Here is an 8,306-nt window from a genome sequence, read left to right on the forward strand (position 1 = left end):
GGCCTCCTAAGATGAAGAATAAAAAAAAACTAAGACCAAAGATGTAATGTGGTCAAAAGACAACTAATACACTAGTAAAATGTCTTATTTATACTAAACTAGCTATTAGGGTTTACAGAGGTAAGTAATTGATGCATAAATTTACTTCCGGGGCCCACTTGGTGTGTCTTTGGGCTGATCTTGATCTATCCACGAGCTGAGACTTCCTTTGGAGTTGAACGCCGAGTTATAGCGTGTTTCTGGCGTTCAACTCCGGGTTGTGACGTGTTTCTGGCGTTTGACTCTAGACAGCAGCATGTACTTGGCGTTGAGCGCCACTTTACGTCGTATATTCCCAAATAAAGTATGGACTATTATATATTGCTGGAAAGCTCTGGATGTCTACTTTCCAACACCGTTAAGAGCGCGCCATTTGGAGTTCTGTAGCTCCAGAAAACCTATTTTAAGTGCAGGGAGGTCAGATTCCAACAGCATCAGCAGTCCTTTTGTCAGCCTTTTTCAGAGTTTTGTTCAAGTCCCTCAATTTCAGCCAGAAATTACCTGAAATTACAGAAAAACACACAAACTCATAGTAAAGTCCAGGAATGTGAATTTAACATAAAAACTAATGAAAACATCCCTAAAAGTAGCTTGAACTTACTAAAAACTACCTAAAAACAATGCCAAAAAGTGTATAAATTATCCGCTCATCACAACACCAAACTTAAATTGTTGCTTGTCCCCAAGCAACTGAAAATCAATTAGGATAAAAAGAAGAGAATAAACTATAAATTCCAGAATATCAATGAATATTAATTATAATTAGATGAGCGGGACTTGTAGCTTTTTGCCTCTGAACAGTTTTGGCATCTCACTTTTTCCTTTGAAGTTTAGAATGATTGGCTTCTCTAGGAACTTAGAATTTTGGATAGTGTTATTGATTTTCTTAGTTAAGCATGTTGATTCTTGAACACAGCTACTTATGAGTCTTGGCCGTGGCCCTAAGCACTTTGTTTTCCAGTATTACCGCCGGATACATAAATGCCAGAGACACATAACTGGGTGAACCTTTTCAAATTGTGACTCAGCTTTGCTAGAGTCCCCAGTTAGTGGTGTCCAGAGCTCTTAAGCACACTCTTTTGCTTTGGATCACGACTTTAACCACTCAGTCTCAAGCTTTTCACTTGGACCTGCATGACACAGCACATGGTTAGGGACAGCTTGATTAGCCGCTTAGGCCTGGATTTTATTTCCTTGGGCCCTCCTATCCATTGATGCTCAAAGCCTTGGATCCTTTTACCCTTGCTTTTGGTTTTAAGGGCTATTGGCTTTTTCTGCTTGCTTTTTCTTTTTCTTTCTATTTTTTTTCGCCATTTTTTTTCTTTTTTCGCAAGCTTTTTACTTTTCACTGCTTTTCTTGCTTCAAGAATCAATTTTCATGATTTTTCAGATTGTCAATAACATTTCTCTTTGTTCATCATTCTTTCAAGAGCCAATAGGTTTAACATTCATAAACAACAAGATCAAAAATATGCACTGTTCAAGCATTCATTCAAAAAACAAAAAGTATTGTCACCACATCAATATAATTAAACTAAATTCAAGGATAAATTCGAAATTCATGTACTTCTTGTTCTTTTGAATTAAAAACATTTTTCATTTAAGAAAGGTGAAGGATTAATGGAATTATTCATAACTTTAAGACATAGTTACTAAACACTAATGATCATGAAGTAGAGACACAAAACATAAATAAACATGAAGCATAAAAATAAAAAAACAGAGAAATAAGAACAAGGAATGAGTTCACCTTAGTGAGGGTGGCGCCTTCTTGAAGAACCAATGGTGCTCTTTGAGCTCCTTTATGTCTCTTCCTTGCTTCTGTTGGATGATCCCTAGTAATTTTGGTGTTCTTATCCTTAGTTGCTCCCACTAATTGTGTGGAGGACAATTTATCCCCTGAGGTATCTTAGGGATCTCTTGATTTGCAGTCAAATGTTCTACCACTGAGCTATAAACCCTCTAGATGAGTCTTTCCATCTCCCATGACTCAGAGGTGGAAGCTTTTGTCTTCCCTTTTCTCTTTTTTTTTTTTTGAAGTTTCTCTGGCCTTAGGTGCCATCAATGGTTATGGAAAAACAAAAAGCTATGCTTTTACCACACCAAACTTAGAAAATTGCTCGCCCTCGAGCAAGAGAAGAAAGTAAAGATGAAGAATAAGAAGAAGATATGGAGGAGATGGAGGGATGTGTGTATTCGGCTATATGGGTGGGTTTGGGTGGGAAAGAGTTTTGAATTTTGAAGGTGGGTGGGGTTTTTGGGGAAGAGTGGATAGATGTGAGTGGTGAATGAAAAACAGAAAGGATGACCATGAATGGAGAGAGAGGGTGAGGTAGGTAGGGATCCTGTGGGGTCCACAGATCCTGAAGTGTCAAGGATTTACATCCCTGCACCAATTAGGCATGTAAAATGCCTTTGCACACCATTCTGGCGTTTAAACGCCGAGATGATGCACACTCTGGGCGTTCAACGCCCATGTGTAGCATGTTTCTGGCGTTGAACGCCAGTTCTATGCTTGTTACTGGCGTTCAGCGCCAGCTTTCCTCAAGGCACTTTCCTGGCGTTCAAACGCCAGAATGTTGCTTGTTTCTGGTGTTCAGCGCCAGATTCATGCTCTGTTCTGGCGTTAAACGCCAGCCAGATGCTCCTTACTGGCATTGAACGCCAGTCTGTCCTCCCTCCAGGGTGTGATTTTTCTTCTGCTATTTTTAATACTGTTTTTTAATTTTATATTTTTTTTTCGTGACTCCACATGATCATGTACCTAATAAAACACAAAATAACAATAAAATAAATTAAAAATTAGATAAATAAAAATTGGGTTGCCTCCCAACAAGTGCTCTTTTAATGTCATTAGCTTGACAGTGGGCTCTCATGGAGCCACAAAGGTGATCAGGTCAATGTTGTATAGTCCCAATACCAAACTTAGAGTTTGGTTGTGGGGATGTAACACCAAACTTAGAGTTTGGTTATGGCCTCCCAACACCAAACTTAGAGTTTGACTGTGGGGGCTCTTTTTGACTCTGAATTGATAGAAGCTCTTTATGCTCACTCTCTTTTGTCACAGAGGGATGGCCATGTGCCTTAAACACAAGGTAGTCCCCATTCAATTGAAGGACTAATTCACCTCTGTTGACATCTATCAGAGCTCCTGCTGTGGCTAGGAAAGGTCTTCCAAGGATGATACACTCATCTTCTTCCTTCCCAGTGTCTAAGATTATGAAATCAGCAGGGATGTAAAGGCCTTTAACCTTTATTAATACGTCCTCTACTATTCCATAAGCTTGTCTCAATGACTTGTCTGCCAATTGTAATGAGAACAAGGCAGGTTGTACCTCAATGATCCCCAGCTTCTCCATTACAGAAAGTGGCATAAGATTTATCCCTGACCCCATATCACATAGAGCTTTTTCAAAGGTCATGGTGCCTATGGTACAAGGTATTAAGAACTTGCCAGGATCTTGTCTCTTTTGAGGTAAAATTTGCTGAATCCAGGTATCTAGTTCATTAATGAGCAAGGGAGGTTCACTTTCCCAAGTCTCATTACCAAACAGCTTAGCATTCAGCTTCATGATAGCTCCTAAATATTGAGCAACTTGCTCTCCAGTCACATCTTCATCCTCCTCAGATGAAGAATAGTCTTCAGAGCTCATGAATGGCAGAAGGAGATTTAATGGAATCTCTATGGTCTTTATATGAGCCTCAGATTCCTTTGGATCCTTAATAGGAAACTCCTTCTTGCTTGAGAGACGTCCCAGGAGGTCTTCCTCACTAGGATTTTGGTCCTTCTCCTCCCTTGTGCATTCGGCCATATTGATCACATCAATGGCCTTGCACTCTCCTTTTGGATTCTCTTCTGTATTGCTTGGGAGAATATTGGGAGGAGTTTCAATGACTTTCTTACTCAGCTGGCCCACTTGTGCCTCCAGATTTCTGATGGAGGATCTTGTTTCACTCATGAAACTGAAAGTGGCTTTTGACAGATCAGAGACTAAATTTGCTAAATTAGAAGTGTTTTGTTCAGAATTCTCTGTCTGTTGCTGAGAAGATGATGGAAAAGGCTTGCTATTGCTCAGCCTATTGCGTCCACCATTGTTAAAGCCTTGTTGAGGCTTTTGTTGATCCTTCCATGAGAAATTTGGGTGATTTCTCCATGATGAGTTATAGGTGTTTCCATAAGGTTCACCCATGTAATTTACCTCTGTTATTGCAGGGTTCTCAGGATCATAAGCTTCTTCAAAAGCTGCCTCTTTAGTATTGTTGGATGCATTTTGCCATCCATTCAGACTTTGAGAGATCATGTTGACTTGCTGAGTCAACACTTTGTTCTGAGCCAATATGGCATTCAGATCATCAATTTCAAGAACTCCCTTCCTCTGAGGCGTCCCATTATTCACGGAATTCCTCTCAGAAGTGTACATGAATTGGTTATTTGCAACCATGTCAATAAGTTCTTGAGCTTCTGCAGGCGTTTTCTTTAGGTGAATGGATCCACCTGCAGAATGGTCCAGTGACATTTTTCAAAACTCATATAGACCATAATAGAATATATCTAATATGGTCCATTCTGAAAACATGTCAGATGAACACCTTTTGGTCAGCTGCTTGTATCTTTCCCAAGCTTCATAGAGGGATTCACCATCTTTTTGTTTAAAGGTCTAAACATCCACTCTAAGCTTGCTCAGCTTTTGAGGAGGAAAGAATTTATCCAAAAAAGCCGTGACCAGCTTATCCCAGGAGTCCAGGCTATCCTTAGGTTGTGAATCCAACCATATTCTAGCTCTGTCTCTTACAGCAAAAGGGAAAAGCATGAGTTTGTAGACTTCAGCATCAACTCCATTTGTCTTTACAGTCTCACAAATCTACAAGAACTCAGTTAAAAACTGGTAAGGATCTTCAGATAGAAGTCCATAAAACTTGCAGTTCTGTTGCATTAAAGCAACTAGTTGAGGCTTAAGCTCAAAATTGTTGGCCCCAATGGCAGGAATGGAGATGCTTCTTCCATCAAATTTGGACATTGGTTTTGTGAAGTCACCAAGCATTCTCCTTGCATTATTGTTGTTGGGTTCGGCTGCCATCTCCTTCTCTTGTTCGAAAATTTCTGAAAGGTTACCTTTAGATTTAGCTTCTCTTAGTTTTCTCTTCAGAGTCCTTTCAGGTTCAGGATCAATTTCAACAAGAGTGCCTTTTTCCTTGTTCCTGCTCATATGAAGGAGAAGAAAACAAGAAAAGAAGAGGAATCCTCTATGTCACAGTATAGAGATTCCTTTATGTTAGTAGAAGAAGAAAGGGGAGAAGAGTGAAGAAGAATGTGTTCGGATTTTTAGATGAAAAGAGGTGAAGAGAAGTGTTAGTAAATAAATAATTAAATAGAATAAGAGAGAAGAGATAGAAAATTCGAAAATAATTTTAAAAGAGGGTTTAGTAATTTTCGAAATTTAGAGATAAGATAAGATTAAAATTAAAATTTAAAACAAAAAGAATTTTTGAAAAAGATATGAGATATTTTTGAAAATTAGAGAGGAAAAAGTAGTTAGGTGGTTTTGAAAAAGATAAGAAACAAACAAAAAGTCAAATAGTTAGTTGAAAAAGATATTAAAATCAAATTTGAAAAAATTAAAAGATAAGAAGTTAGATAAGATATTTTGAAATTAAATTTTGAAACAGATAAAATTTTTGAAAAAGATAAGATAAAAGATAAAAAGATTTAATTCAAAAATTTAAAATTACTTATTTCACTAACAAGAAACTACAAGATAAGATTCTAGAACTTAAAGATTGAACCTTTCTTAACAAGAAAGTAACAAACTTCAAATTTTTGAATCAATCACATTAATTGTTAGTGAGTTTTCGAAAATTTGATATAAAGATAAGAAAAAGATTTTGAAAATATTTTGAAAAAGATTTTTTTTGAATTTTTCGAAAAAAAAAGGAAAAATTGGAAAAGATTTTGAAAAGATAAGATTTTTAAAATTTGAAAAATTGACTTGACTTGTAAGAAACAACTATTTTTGAAAATTTTTGACTAAGTCAACTCAAATTTTCGAAAATTATGAGAAAAATAAGGAAAATATATTTTTTTGATTTTTTGAATTTTTTAATGATGAGAGAGAAAAACACAAATAGGACCCAAAACATGAAAATTTTGGATCAAAACACTTAATGCATGCAAGAACACTATGAATGTCAAGATGAACACCAAGAACACTTTGAAGATCATGATGAACATCAAGAACATATTTTTAAAAAATTTTTGATGCAAAGAAAACATGCAAGACACCAAACTTAGAAATCTTTAATGCATGGACTCTAACAAACAAAAAATGCATATGAAAAACAACAAACAACACAAAATAAGAAAACATCAAGATCAAACAAGAAGACTTGTCAAGAACAATTTGAAGATCATGAAGAACACCATGAATATATGAATTTACAAAAAATGCAAGAAAAAATTTTTAAAGCATGCAATTAACACCAAACTTAAAAATTGACTCAAAACTCAAACAAGAAACACAAAATATTTTTTTGATTTTTTTATGCTTTTATAAATTTTTTGGATTTTTATTAATTTTTTCGAAAACAAAGTTGGAAAAAAAACGAAAAAGAAAAGAAAAATTTCGAAAAAGATTTTTTTTGAAAAGTTTTTGAAAAGAAAATTACCTAATCTGAGCAACAAGATGAACCGTCAGTTGTCCAAACTCGAACAATCCCCGGCAATGGCGCCAAAAACTTGGTGGACGAAATTGTGATTCATATGTTATTGCATTTTGTAAAATTCATTGCTTTTTCTTTCCCTGGCAATGGCGCCAAAAACATGATGCCAATACCATGGTTTACAACTATGTGTGGTCACAACTCCGTTCAACTTAACCAGCAAGTGTACTGGGTCATCCAAGTAATACCTTACGTGAGTAAGGGTCGATCCCACAGAGATTGTTGGTATGAAGCAAGCTATGGTCACCTTGTAAATCTCAGTCAGGCGGATAATAATTGATTATGGATAAGTTTGAAAATTAATAATAAACAGAAAATAAAATAGGATAGAAATACTTATGTAGATCAATAGTGGGAATTTCAGATAGGCGTATGGAGATGCTGTGCTCCTCTTGAATCTTTACTTTCATATTACATTCATCCAATTCTTCTTACTCCTTTCCATGGCAAGCTGTATATAGGGCATCACTGTTGTCAATGGCTACATCCCATCCTCTCAGTGAAAATGGTCCTATGCTCTGTCACAGCACGGCTAATCATCTGTCGGTTCTCAATCAGGTTAGAATAGAATCCCTTGATTCCTTTGCGTCTGTCACTAACGCCCAGCCTTCAGGAGTTTGAAGCTCATCACAGTCATTCAATCCCAGAATCCTACTCGGAATACCACAGACAAGGTTAGACTTTCCGGATTCCCGGAATCCTACACGGAATACCACAGACAAGGTTAGACTTTCTGGATTCCCATGAATGCTGACATCTATCTTGCTTATACCACGAAGATTCTGTTGGGGAATCTAAGAGATATGCGCCCGGCCTAAGGTAGAACGGAAGTGGTTGTCAGTCACGCGCGTTCATAGGTGAGAATGATGATGAGTGTCACGGATCATCACATTCATCAAGTTGAAGTGCAATGTATATCTTGGAATAAGAATAAAAGAGAATTGAATAGAAGATAATAGTAATTTTATTGAAACTTGAGGTACAGCAGAGCTCCACACCCTTAATCTATGGTGTGTAGAAACTCCACCGTTGAAAATACATAAGTGAAAGGTTCAGGCATGGCCGAATGGCCAGCCCCAAAACGTGATCAATGGCCTCCTAAGATGAAGAATAAAACAAAACTGAGACCAAAGATGTAATGTGGTCAAAAGACAACTAACACACTAGTAGAAAGTCTTATTTATACTAAACTAGCTACTAGGGTTTACAGAGGTAAGTAATTGATGCATAAATTCACTTCCGGGGCCCACTTGGTGTGTGTTTGGGCTGAGCTTGATCTATCCACGAGCTGAGGCTTCCTTTGGAGTTGAACGCCGAGTTATAGCGTGTTTCTGGCGTTCAACTCCGGGTTGTGACGTGTTTCTGGCGTTTGACTCCAGACAGCAGCATGTACATGGCGTTGAGCGCCACTTTACGTCATCAATTCCCGAATAAAGTATGAACTATTATATATTGCTGGAAAGCTCTGGATGTCTACTTTCTAACACCGTTAAGAGCTTGCCATTTGGAGTTCTGTATCTCCAGAAAATCTATTTTGAGTGCAGGGAGGT

At 37.3% G+C, this 8,306-nt stretch overlaps 1 non-coding gene across 1 annotated transcript; it reads left to right on the plus strand.

The window, feature by feature from the left end:
- Window positions 1-4,614: 4,614 nt before the first annotated feature.
- Window positions 4,615-4,718, plus strand: LOC130983565 (small nucleolar RNA R71). The gene has a single exon (XR_009087549.1). It is a non-coding gene; the product is annotated as a small nucleolar RNA R71 (small nucleolar RNA).
- The last annotated feature ends 3,588 nt before the right edge of the window (window positions 4,719-8,306 follow it).

This window comes from Arachis stenosperma, chromosome 5 (genome assembly GCF_014773155.1).
Source record: "Arachis stenosperma cultivar V10309 chromosome 5, arast.V10309.gnm1.PFL2, whole genome shotgun sequence".
Classification (NCBI taxonomy): domain Eukaryota; kingdom Viridiplantae; phylum Streptophyta; class Magnoliopsida; order Fabales; family Fabaceae; genus Arachis; species Arachis stenosperma.